General features: G+C 39.8%; 1 long non-coding RNA gene across 1 annotated transcript; it reads right to left on the bottom strand.

Moving 5' to 3' along the window:
* Positions 1–506: 506 nt before the first annotated feature.
* LOC122331012 lies at positions 507–2,861 on the bottom strand. Its single transcript, XR_006248109.1, has 3 exons — positions 2,693–2,861; positions 1,556–1,620; positions 507–569 (listed from the first exon to the last, which is right to left on the bottom strand). It is a non-coding gene; the product is annotated as an uncharacterized LOC122331012 (long non-coding RNA).
* Between the last annotated feature and the right edge of the window lie 10,194 nt (positions 2,862–13,055).

Raw genomic sequence — 13,055 nt, 5'->3', positions numbered from 1 at the left:
ACCATGATGCAAGATCATCAGCATGAGAAACATTGCAGAGCATCAGCATGAGAAACAAGTTTTCAGGACTCTCCATTTGATTGACTTAACAAATGACTAATTTGGGTGAGAAACAAGTAAGTCAGATAATTGGTGCCAAATGAAGTTCTGACTTCAGATAACAGGAGATTCAGGAATGTCTTGTTTGATTAACCGACACTGTCACATTCAATTCCTCCTTTGCAGCCCCAAATAGTGTATGTGTGTGTGTGTGTGTTTTATACTGTCTGAGAGCCAGTGTTATCAGAGTGATTATCCATCCATCACTGTCTACTTCAAGGTACTTGTGCTCCCAGCATTCCCCAAAACATCTATCATTTGTTAGGTAATGGCATCCTCTGTTTAATCTTTTACCTGCTCATTACAAGCTCTTATTCTGTTCATAACAAGAGTCTTTTAGTCCAGGTGTACATTTAGCCATTCACTGACACCTTGATTTTGATCCATGTTGTGATAATGTGAGTTGTTTTTGCAAGTAACAACCTCAGCAATTTGTGAAATTTCCTCCCTGCTGAATAATCCGTGGTCAACTGTAAAGAAATGTGGGAAAGTGGAAGTGTTTAGGAACAGCAGCAATTCAGCCGTGAAGCAGAAGACAATGTAAAGTCAAGAGCTCTGAGGCACGTGGTGCATAAAGCTGATTCGATGGCTGAAGAGTACGGACTTCTACTGGCAGTGACACTGTGCAGCGGGCGCCGTTGAAGGAGGGATAATGGAATGGGCTAGTTTCAGGGGCTGGGCCTCTAACTTCAAAGTGAAGGAAAATCTTAATGCTTCAGCATACCAAAACATTTTAAGTAATACTTCCATATTTGTGGGGAAAGTTTGGGAAGGTCTTTTCTATTTTAGCATCTGCCTAGTGCACAAAGCAAGGTTCATAAAAACATGGTTGGATTAATTTGGTGTGGAAGAACTTGACTGTGAGCCCTGACCTCAATCTCATTGAACACATTACAAGGCCTTCTCCAACATCAACGCTTGACCTCACAAGCGCTCAGCTGGATGAATGAGAAAAATTCCTATTACTGCGTTCCATTTGTAGTATAGTGCATGTTTATAGAGCCCCAAGGAAAGCGGACCCACCTATGACATTTTTGTCCCAGACCCTGTGAACTTTAGTGATGACTATTTGACAACTATTTTCTTGTTAGTACCTCTAGGCCACTCTTGTTCTTTTAGGCTCTTCCTAGTTCCTTCTTTGCGTGCGAGTGTCCTTGGCGTCTCTCAGTCACGTTTATTTTCAGTCTTTTCCCTGGCTGCCAGACCGATAAAGCTCTGCCTGCCTGGCCATGGTGGAGGGTGAAGGGATGTGTGTGTGTGTGTGTGTGTGTTGAGTTTGTGTGCGAGATGTGAAATGTCTGCATATATAAAGTGGTTTTGTGCTATGTTGGGGTCTGTTGTAGCAGCAGAAGTGTGATGTTGACTAACTTCCCTCAAGGAATGGGTGTGCATATATGTGTGTGTGTGTGTGTGTGTGCATTTTGGGGGCAAGGGAAGGGGGTCGTACAGTACTTACTGGGTTACAGTAGGCACATTGCTGACGTCTGTGCTGTTTCATGTTGTTCAGTCTGTCGGGAGTTCCTGAGGAGAAAAGAAGTCTCATCACACAGAAGAGTAAGATGACAATGGACGAAGATCCTGAGGTGCTTGTGAAGGGTGAGGAAGAAATTCTTCTGTATAACTCTGATTCACCAGATCAAGTCACATTTGTCATCAAGACTGTAAAACTAAATGTATTCTATGCATGCTTTGGTGCATTTGTGTGAATTATGACCCCTCTTTTATTCTGCTTGTTCCTTGGAATCTTTAATCTCAAGTAAATAAGATTTGTACTTGTTTTGGATTTACAGCATGTAGATTACAGTTTCAAAGGTCGAATTGTGTTTTTGCTTTATGACACTGGTAGCTTTATCTGCAGTTAATCTCAAATCTGACTCATAATTACCTCCATTATTAATCTGTATTGTTAATCTATTAACAATGTCTACACACACACACACACACACACACACACACACACACACACACACACACACACACACACACACACACACATACACTTAACCACTTAACCATCTAAATGAAGACATACCATACATTTCTATTGTCTTTATGTAAAAATAATTATAATTAGTATAAACTAACCCAAATATACTAACATGTAATAAGCAATATTGTTTACAGATATTAGTATTAACCTTTATAATTTTTGGTAATTATCAGGTGAACACGCAACTGTTTTTAAACGTTTTTGAAAGAACTATGCAAGAAGGCTGCATTTATTTGATCAAAAATATAAAAAAAGAATATGAAACTGTAAAAGTATTACTATTTATATTTCGAAATATTTTTAAGTGTTATGTAAAGCTGAATTTTCATTAGTACTCCAGTCTTGGTGTCACATGATCCCTTCAGAAATAGAATATGCTGATTTGCTCCTCAACTAACATTTCTTATTGTCAATATATATACATTCAGAATTTACATTTACAGTAATATTCAATACTGTCAAAAAACAGAAACTAAACAATATTTATTTATTTACAATATTTATATATATATAAAACTCTGTGACTCGATACCCACCATTAATACCTAATTTTGTATTTAAAAAAACTTCAATTTTAGGAAGTTTTTGTCAACTACCTCACACCATTAGGAACAGTCCATAGTCCTCCGTACACACACACACGCATCAGTAATAGCCTGCAGAATTATCGGTGACACACAAATTGGCTGACACACTGCACAGTTAGACATCGTTAACCAACACTAAAGCTGCTGACCACAGATTTAAGTGTGTGTGTGTTATTCTGAGTCGTCCATGATCTCAGAGTGTGTAAATGTGAGTGCTGTGTGGTATTTGCTGCACTGGACTGGTAATAATACTCAATCACATGTAATGAGTAATAATAAGCAGGGCAGAGTAATATTAGTGTAGAGGGTCCAAATACTCCGCCAGCCTGTCTCATGCTGGCCATGGAGCTGCTAAATAAGACAGTCTTCCCTCAGTCTGTCTGGCTGACTCACACACACACACACACACACACACACATATTCAAAGGGAAAGGTAGCAGGTGCAATGCATCTGCAAGCAGCAGCGGAAAAAAGGTAACATGGTCCGCGTGTCATGAGGGTTTACCAAAAAAAAAAAAGCACTTTTCCCATGAAATGTTTCTTGATTATTGGCTCTGATACACATTTGTGCATAGACAACAAACTTTCTGAAGGTCTGGAGGAGATTTTATCCCCAGTGTGACCTTAACACAACCCTCTATTAAAGTTGGGGTGAGTGGTGGTTTTAGTATCCTTCTCTGCGGCTTGATGTGGGCCAGGCTTGGTTTGTGCTGTTTCCCGCTCTTTTTCCATGATCCTCAGTCTGACTCTGCATGGCGCCGTGAGCTAGCTTTTAAAGAATGATATTTCAAATGACACATCAATCTTTCTGTCAGGTTTTGAAGTGGAATCTCAAATATCCTCATTTGATTGATGTTTATCATTGTAATATGGGTCTTATTCTCTGTTTTGTTTTTCAGGCTGGCTCCTTGCTTGGGTGCAGGGAGGTTGACTTGACAGAGAGGGGTTCTGGTTTGTGTTGGTTACAGACTCCCTTGGCTACTACAGCCCGGCCGGACCGAGATGCTGCGCCAGACTGGACGCGCGTGTACTCACTTCCCTCTGTTACGGTACTGTGGCGGACCAGACACACCTACAAACAGACGGGTAATGCATCTGCAGTTACCGCCAGACAGTCTAGTCTTTGCGTGGCGCTTTTCCAGAAAAAGTGTGCCAAGATTGTTTTTTTAGTGATGAAGATCAGTTGGAAGTTATTTGTGAACTCATTTGCTCCTCGAGATTTGCGTTTAGAGAATGTATTGATATATTGTTTTTTCAAGTAAAAGAAAAAAAGATTTGGTTTAAAAAGTTTTTGCAAAACCTGTGGAACCCCCAGGAGGACTTCATTCACTGACCAGGACAAAAAAGTGGGGAAACAAATAGTGTTAGGCAGGATTCATATTCGATTTGAAATAAACACAATATTTCCACTCACTATTTTTAGGATTTTGCGCTCATAATAACATGCATTTTCTCATAGAGAACTGATCTTTTGTATACGGATCACAGGCACAGAGGCCGTGAGACCTGCTGCTCTCTTGTCAGCACTGGCGTGAATTCTTTCTTGTGGGAAGACTTTGATTGAAGAAATGAAATGCAGGGGACTGTTTAAAAGATCAAAAGCGAAAAAGAAAAATGAAGTGAGACAAATGAGGCATTGTTGTCTGGGAGAAGATATTGAGCATGACCAGACAGATTCAGGAGATCATAGTCATACTGTATGTGCGTTGCGTTTCACGCAGCACATGGCTTGAGTTCTGAATCGCGCGCGCGCACATACACTTACACACACACACACACACACACACACACACACACACACACACACACGCACACACACACACACACACACACACACACACACAGGCAAACTTTCAGCCAGCACCACAAAACTCTGAACTTTTCCCAAGATTAGCTTTAGGGACTTTCCTAGATAAAAGTGTGGGTATGTTTTGAATGCTTTGTGCACAATATTGTGTGTGATAATATTCAATAATAAATAATAATATAATGCGTGTGTGTGTACAAAAACAACAGTTGGTCAAGGAGTCATTCATTATCAGCACAGCAGACACGATAGAAACAGTTTTCTTCTTTGCTAACAAACAAGTTGTCATATAATATCTCATGGCTAATGCTTTGGCTGCGTCCACAGAGTAAAAAACAGATCTGCTAATGAAAACATTAATAAGGTACAATTTTTCTACCTAAGAAATCTGAGATGTTTACAGTATGGACACCAAATATTTGGGCCTATAAATTTTAGAACGCCCACTGGTTCTGAAAAAGCTGAAATATCAGGGGAATGTAACCATGAAAATAGTCATAGAAAAATAGAATTTCCAGCCAGAATATACACATTATTCTGTTGTAAAGTATTTTATTTGCTAGATATTGCTCTTTGTGAGTGCTTGTGAATATTTCTCCCCAAAACAGTCTAAAGAGAGAAACAAAATATCAGTTATATCACTCATAAAAAGAACATCAAAGTGCATTTACTGCAGGTCTGACTTACGTGCAGTATGAGGTTATTCCAGAATACTGGAGCTTTAGGATGTTTGTCTTTAATCCAGAAACAATATAAGCATATGTTTTATTGCCTTTTTACTTTTATTTGTTTTATGCACTCTCCTAATTGTTAGGAGACCTTGTTTTTGAAGTGCTCCCACTTTGTGAATGACACTTTTGAAGAGTTGCACTAAATATGGGCCTCTTTGATGTGTATGTGTGACAGGGTTACTGGAGCCTGATGGTCTTCAATAATTAAGTAAACATTGCTGCAGACTCTTTGCGAAAGCACTACAATGGGGCGATTGCACTGGGCGTGTGCATAGTACAGAAAGTCATAGACAGCAAAGCACCGATCGAGAGCGCCAACACAGCTCCTCATCACGAGGACATTGGTGAGAGAGAACAAAGCGGTGAGCTTGAATGAACGCGGCAGCATGTCAGCATATAGCCGAGAGGGATAATAAATGTTGCAGGGACCTGCAGCTTATTTAGAAAGGATGCTTAAAACTTAGCTTAAGTGACAAGACATAAGAGCATTTATACAATTTCATATATATATATAATATGGCAACTTAGCTCCTAAAGACAAGTTCAGGATAGCACACATATACAGACACGATTGTGTAAACCATCTAAACCCACTCCCACCATCATCTCTGCCCACTGTATTGTTCTTAGTTTGTTGGCTAGTGATTTTACACTTATAGATGTGCTCTCGGTATCCCCGTGTCTCTGGAAATAATTTTGAAGACGGTAGCTCTTCAGAGTAACCCTGTTATTTATGATGTAATGCCGGGCGCTCTTGGATTAGATCTGTATTAATAGGATGCTAGTTGCTAGGCCACAGAACTCCCGGAATCCATTGAAGATTGCACATAAGCAGACAGATAGACAGGCAGACGGGCGATAAACACGCCAATAGTTGAAATGTTAAGTATCCGGACCCTTAAATAGCCTTGCTGGTTTTTCTATAATATCTCTTATTGATAAAGATAGGCTGTGCATTATATTTTCAATATAGTCTTAGCTAAGAATTGTATGATGACCGTACAATACAATCAGCTCTGTTTTGGTGAAAATGTTACTTTTCCCAAGTTTATATATGTATGTAATATTTATTTTAACTCTCACAAACTCATACATACCTTACATACAGCATACTCCTGGTTACTGACAGGAAGTCTTGTCACCCAGCACTGCTCTTAAGTTAGCTTATTATGTAATATTACCTTCTGTTATCCACAACAAGCCTCAACTGCCTGATTCATCAGCAGAAATGTACAAAGCAGCTTCCATTATACACACATACACAGAGAGCAGACCTTGACCCAGAGTTATCAAGATCCATCTATCAAGCTTTAAATCTGTTTCCCTTTCATTTATCCCCACTTGGCCGTTTTTTCTGAGGCGCAAGCATTTCCATGTAAACATCATTTCATCATTTCATTCACGGACCCCATAACCAGTGTTCATGTGTTTATGGGGATATAATCAAATACACACAAGTCTTGAGTTTATTTATACTTCAATGAGTTTAAGTGACCTTGCATTGCTTTATGTGTGTTGTTTTGTACAGGAGAATAAATTCAATCCAGAGGATTGTACATTTATCTGCAGAACATAATCCCATCCTGAGGTACGCATAGAAGCCCCCTCTATGCCCCACTGCTGCCTTTCCCCTATGGCAGCCTGCACCACCTGCATTAATTCAAACACACTTACGTGGCATGTGTCACATATACACACACCACTGCTCATGTAAAGAACATTTACAATGAACCAATCAGATTAGACACACCCCTCTTTCCACAACCCTGCCATTTGGTGTGATCATGGTCATCAAGCAATATATTTACCTGTCAAGCAGAAGCAAAAGAAGCAAACTCGACATCTGTTTCCAGAAGTGCTTTGAAGCTCTCAGCTTCCTTCAAAACGGCACATGATTAGAGAAAACCTGTATTGATGTGGAACTATTACTTTATGGAATATTGCTGTTTAAATGCTGAATGATTTAAAAGTGTCATATCCTGAAAAATCAGACTTTTCCATGTTTGAGTGTTATAATCATACCTGCGGTTCATCTGCCAACCCCAGAAAATGTCCAAAATGAACAACCCAGTAATTGTTTGGTAAGCCTTTCTCTGCGCGCTTGGCCAAACTTGAGCCGCTCCGATTTATGTTTTTAACAGAAGCATTGGGTGTATTTGACATTTTCAATACAAAGAAGACTTGATCTTGATCAAATATACCTCCTGTTAGCAAACAAATTTCACAATTTCTGTACAATACTGACTTGAATGTGGTTTGGCTATCTAAGCTGTTCCTTTGCAGCTCTACTAGGTATTCATAAATAAGTTTATCTATCTTGCTCTCGACATCTGGTTTGCTATGTATAAAGTCAAAAGGCAAAAAAAGCACCTGATTGGACAAACAAAGATTTTTTGTTGACCATTTACAGAGACATGGGTGTCATGTTCCAGGACAGTTATTGAATAAAAGTCTCAAATTTGAATCTTTAATGACTACAGTATACACATTTAACATACCTGCACTCTCACTTTCTTTATAGATATGGCAGGCAAAGGCTACACTTCAATCCGTGAAGAGGCGGTGAGGCTTTTTAACTGCCTCCAACAGTTGGGGTGGTGCCAGCCCATTCACTCTCATACAGGGGATCCTGCAGACCTGCCCTTGACCTCGGCTACTCCGAGATGAACTCTACTGCCAACTTATTAAGCAGACCAGCATAACCAACTCCAGTGTCCAGACTCAGCGCAGATCGCAGCTCGAATGCTGGTAGCTGCTCACCTGCATGAGCTGCACCCAACTTCCTGCCCAGCTGCAGCATGCTCAGATACCCTCACGTTTTTCACCTGAAGAGGTTCGTTACGCCACATCCACAAATCTATATAGTGTACGCTTAAACCCACCAACCAGATCTCAACATGCACACCAAAGCGTTACCTAGGGGGTCCCACCGGTATAGAAAACACACAGCAGCCTCCGGTCCTGGCGGTCGAGTGTGTAGGAAGTATGGGCTGCCTGAGGTTGACCTGGATCGGAAAGATGCACTTCCTGTTCGCTCGTTCTTTTCCTCTCCCCCGAGGGTTAGGAAATGACACGATGCTTTCTGCATCCATGGCTAATTGGCTCTTAAAAGTACTGCCCAGGCCCAGAGGATAGACAGAAAATAAGAGAATGGCTAAATAAACAGGAAGTGTGCCGTGAGGAAATGGTGCGCTGACCACAGGGCTTTGATTACAGAGGCGGCTGTGGTGTAATGGAAGCGGACAGAGTCTCTGTTCTCCCGAGAGCCCCCAGACGCTTCCGCCATGTGTTTACTTAACACAAAATAGGGCCTCTACCCGTGCATGTGATTACAAAGTGTCTGACACTACATATCACAAATAGACAAACTAAAAAGAAATTACTAAATTCTCTCCGATTTTTTTTTTGGAGGAAATACACATGATTTTAGATGCACCGGTGTAAATGGTCCTTAAAGTCCTTTTCTTTGGCTATCAGGAGTTCCAGAGTTTGAGTGGACCGGAGGTGGAAACTCACAGCGTCCTTCATAGCCCAGGCTCTGGAGAAGACTGGCGGCGAGAGTGTGTGCCCTCGGTAGGAGGAGATCCAGGGGGCTGATGGGAGGCAGGAGAGATACTGTGTACTGCAATGCACTACCCTGGACCAGGCTGCTGCACCAGATGCCGATCACCTCGCACACCACGGCTAATGAGGTATTGCATCAACCATTTCCTCTACAGCAGGGGATGGGGAACTTTAAGCCATATACCACCTTTGGCACACAAAGGATTAATCATTAGCATGCAAGTAATAAGAACCAAACAGACATATTTATTTAAGTGCATTTATTTATGTAATGTTAAGTTCCTGTTTTGCTAATACCCTTCAGAAAAATGCAAGATTATGTATTTATTTATTAATTTTCTCTGTTACTTTAACATTTTACTCGTTTGAGCATTTGTTGCTATTAGAACTAAAATAATTACTTCTGAATCAGTTGTTGTTCTTTTATAAATATTAGATATAAATATTAGATGAAAAGCTTATGCTTCAGAACTATGTGACTTTAAGTTTGGGCACTTAAATGACTAACAGTGAAAAAGTGAACTAAAACTAAAATAGAAATAAATTAGAGCTAAACAGAAATATTATACAATTAGTAAACTAATACAATGAATAAACTGTAAAAATGAAAGCTAATTCAAAATAGAAATAAATACTATAATAGTTTAACAATTAGATTTTTCTCTGTCCAGGTCGTGAGGAAGATGGCGGAGCTTACTCGGGCTGCAGAGACAGCGGCTCACGTTAAGCTCTTTTCGAGGCAAGAACATGTGCTGAGGAGAAAAAAAGCTATGGGGGCAACACAATAATTGCAGATGTCATCACCAGGTTTGAAAAGTAAGCATTTTGATTATATATCTTCAACCTGTTGTAATATGTAATAATACAACTAATGTATGATCTAAAGTTCCACAGCACTATAGTTTATTGTACATGGTACCATGTTTTTTTGAACATTTAAACAATAATTATACTATGGTATTTTTAAGTACTATGTAAAGATCATGTAAGTCCAGCACCATGGTATTTTGTCAAGTTACAAGATCTTACCATCCATGATAGCGCCACAGTACAGTGCGATTGTGCATCTGTGTTTTCATCATTGATTGATTCACTTTCCCAGCACTTTAGCACAGTTTAACCAACCCCACAGAAAGCACACACACACACTGTGAGAATGGACAAGCAGCTCTTTATTAGTATTCAGTGTTCCAGTAGGCATCTCAAAGGTGAGGCTGATGTCATTAACTCATGTGGAAAAGAAAAACGGAGGGAGATAAGCCAAGCCAGCCAGAATTCAAAGGCATCTGCTTTATTCTGGGAAGTGTGTTTGTGTGTTTTTGCTCATCGCAGTGCCAACTCTTCCCAGAAGTGGGTTCATGGACCTGCGCCTAGGCTTTCTCTCACACTCATGCGTGTGTGCACACAAACAAACCATTTCGTACAAAACTGCTCACACAGCAGAAAAAGTTTAGCAAATCAGGGTGAGTCACTTATGTTTGGGAATGATGACACTGTTATGGTGATTTTAGTTGTGTGTTTAGGAAGCGTTGGTGGATTTAATTTGTTGCCGCCATGCACTGCCTGACAAACCTCCTGAGTTACTTAAGACTTATAGTTTAAGAACAAATACATAGTTTTTAGGAGTGTGTGGGGGTTCTGCATGTTCTGATTCACATGCATTTTCCATTAATGAACCTCTATCTTTTGTCTTCCAGTTTGTCAGCTAAAGATCCAGGAGCTCTGACTGCCAGTGCAGACTCTGCTTTAAACTCTACTGTCTGCTGGACACCCGACAGCATCAGTACAGACAGTATTGAGTACCTCTTCCTGTATGAGCAGGTAAAATGAGACAGGCAGAAGCAGCCGAGCAGAAATAAGAAAGCTAAATTAGGGATATGAGTCATTTTTATTTCCACGGCAACCATATATGTCATTAGATTTAAATGCTCTAAATAAGGTCTTTATATCAAAAATTTTGACACTGTAGAAATTTTATGATTCTCGTCCTGATATCAATATCACGGAAACTACCCCAAAAAAAGAGCTCACTGACTGAAGACAAATAAACAGTCAGCGGGTGAATATGAATTAAAAAACTGAATACAAGCAATAGGACAAAAAAAACTACAGTAGAACAAATAAATTAGAAAATAATACATTCATTGTATAAAATAACCAAATGTATAAAAACACTGCAAATTCTTGTCATGTATATAAATTAAATATATGTATTTATTTTTATTAAAGCTATATAAGCTATTAACTTCAATGACAGACAGCAGGAATATTAAGACAAAGAAACAGCAAATATAAATATAAAGCAGCAAATATAACTTCAGTATTAGGTCTTTGAGCTCTCTTTCACTGCTGAAAATCCCTTTTGAAAAAAAAAAAAAAAAACTAAAACTTTTATGTAACACGCATATAGAGAAAATCTCTACCAGTTAATACGTGTCCACAGTTATTCCGCCCACCCTTAAAGCTCAATTATTGAAAATCATGAATTTTTCAACATTTCATGCTGTTAATGAACTGAATTAAATTGAATTGAGTCTTCAGTAGAGCTGTTTATCGCTGAATTAAATTATAAACTTGTTTTGTGAGAAATTAACTTTACTTATAGTAATGGAACATTTTAAAACTGGGATTTTCAATTCTTCATCTCTGTTTGTTTAATGCCCGACTAGTTTCACACTTGTGTGGACCGTGTGTGTATAATGTCTTTATCAGCCGAGTGAAAAGCAAACATACAAACACAGCACACTAGTGAACTCTGTAAACTTTCCCTCGATTGACTCCCTTCTCCCTCTCTCTATGTCTCAGTGTCATGAGAGATGGTGGTGCGAGGCCAGCTGCCCGGCCTGCGAGGATGACCTTCTGTCCCTGGCAGCGTTGAGACTGCAGTGTCTGCTGGGAGATTTCAGCGCCCTCTCGCCGTACCCGCCCTTGGAGCAGCTCTTTCCCGCTGAAGTGGTGGAGGCCCGGGCCCTACTGGCCCCTGTCGATCCTCCTGGCTGCCCTTCGTTCCCGGGAGTCTGCTGGCTGGGGCGCTGTGGGGACACAAGCGGCGTCAGGAACAGGACCAAGACTACGGGCCAGACTAAGGGAGGAGGAGCTGTGGTGATGTCAGCCATTTTGGAGCGCTGGAAAGCCTGGCGGCATGCAGTCGCAGAGACAGCATGGCTGCCTATCTCACCATCGCCCGGCAGTGGTCAGGGTTTGGCTGCGCGCTCTATGAAGTAGACTTTACATTGTGAGTGGTTTTCTCTGTTCAACATTTGATAATAACAAGAAATTTTTAATGATTTCTGAAGTATCATGTAACACTTAGTCTCTTGCGAACTGGATGTTTCTGGCGGATTTACTTCTGCATTGTGACCTACTTTAGAGAGAAACAGAATATTGAATGAGTGAACTAGGGATGCAGCTTTTGTTTTTTTTTTCACGGAGAATTAATTGGATGTAGTAAAAATATCGTTGGAGCGTGGTTAAGGATGTTATGCTCATGCCCAAAACCGTCAAACTGATGTCATCAGAAGTCCCGTCATTTCAGGGGCATTTTCAAATTTGAATTTAAAATTTTTTGACTTGCGGATTAATTGTGCACAACAAAAATAAATTTAGTTAATTATTTCATGCAGACTTTAGTACTGGGTAATGATGCTCAAAATGCAGCTTTGCCTCAAGGAATAATTACATTTTAAAATATATTATTTTAAACAGTTATTTTAAAGTGTATAAATATAATAATAATTCATGTTAGTATTTTCTCAGATACAACAATCTGAAAATCTGTAATCTAAGAGTGCAAAACAATTCTAAATATTGAGCCTTTAAAATTGTCCAAATTAAGTTCTTAGCAATGCATATTACTCATCAAAAACAAAGTTTAAATAATTTATGGTAAGAAATTTACAAAATATCTTAATGGAACATGATCCTAATATCCTAATGATATTTGGCATAAAAGAAAAATCAATACTTTTGATCCATACAATGTATTTTTGGCTATTACTACGAATATACCCCAACGACTTAAGGCGTTGTGGTCAGGAGTCACGTATAGAGGCAGTCTTAATGAGCCTAAGAAACAACTTTCAAAAACAAACATTTGTACCAGCAGACGATCAGAGCTGTAATCTATCATCCTCCTGTTCCCCACAGAGCTCGACAGGAGCTTCTCTCAGAAGTTGTGGCTGGGCGTGGCAGCTTCCTGTGTGTCTCTGTATCGTCAGGGGTGAGGCTGAAGCACTGGAGTCTCTGCCAATTGGTCAGATCTGTTTCCTATGGCGTCT

This window comes from Puntigrus tetrazona, chromosome 3 (genome assembly GCF_018831695.1).
Source record: "Puntigrus tetrazona isolate hp1 chromosome 3, ASM1883169v1, whole genome shotgun sequence".
In the NCBI taxonomy this organism is placed as follows: Eukaryota; Metazoa; Chordata; class Actinopteri; order Cypriniformes; family Cyprinidae; genus Puntigrus; species Puntigrus tetrazona.
The sequence above is the reverse complement of the archived record's forward strand: the minus strand, read 5'-3'. Positions and strand labels throughout refer to the sequence as shown.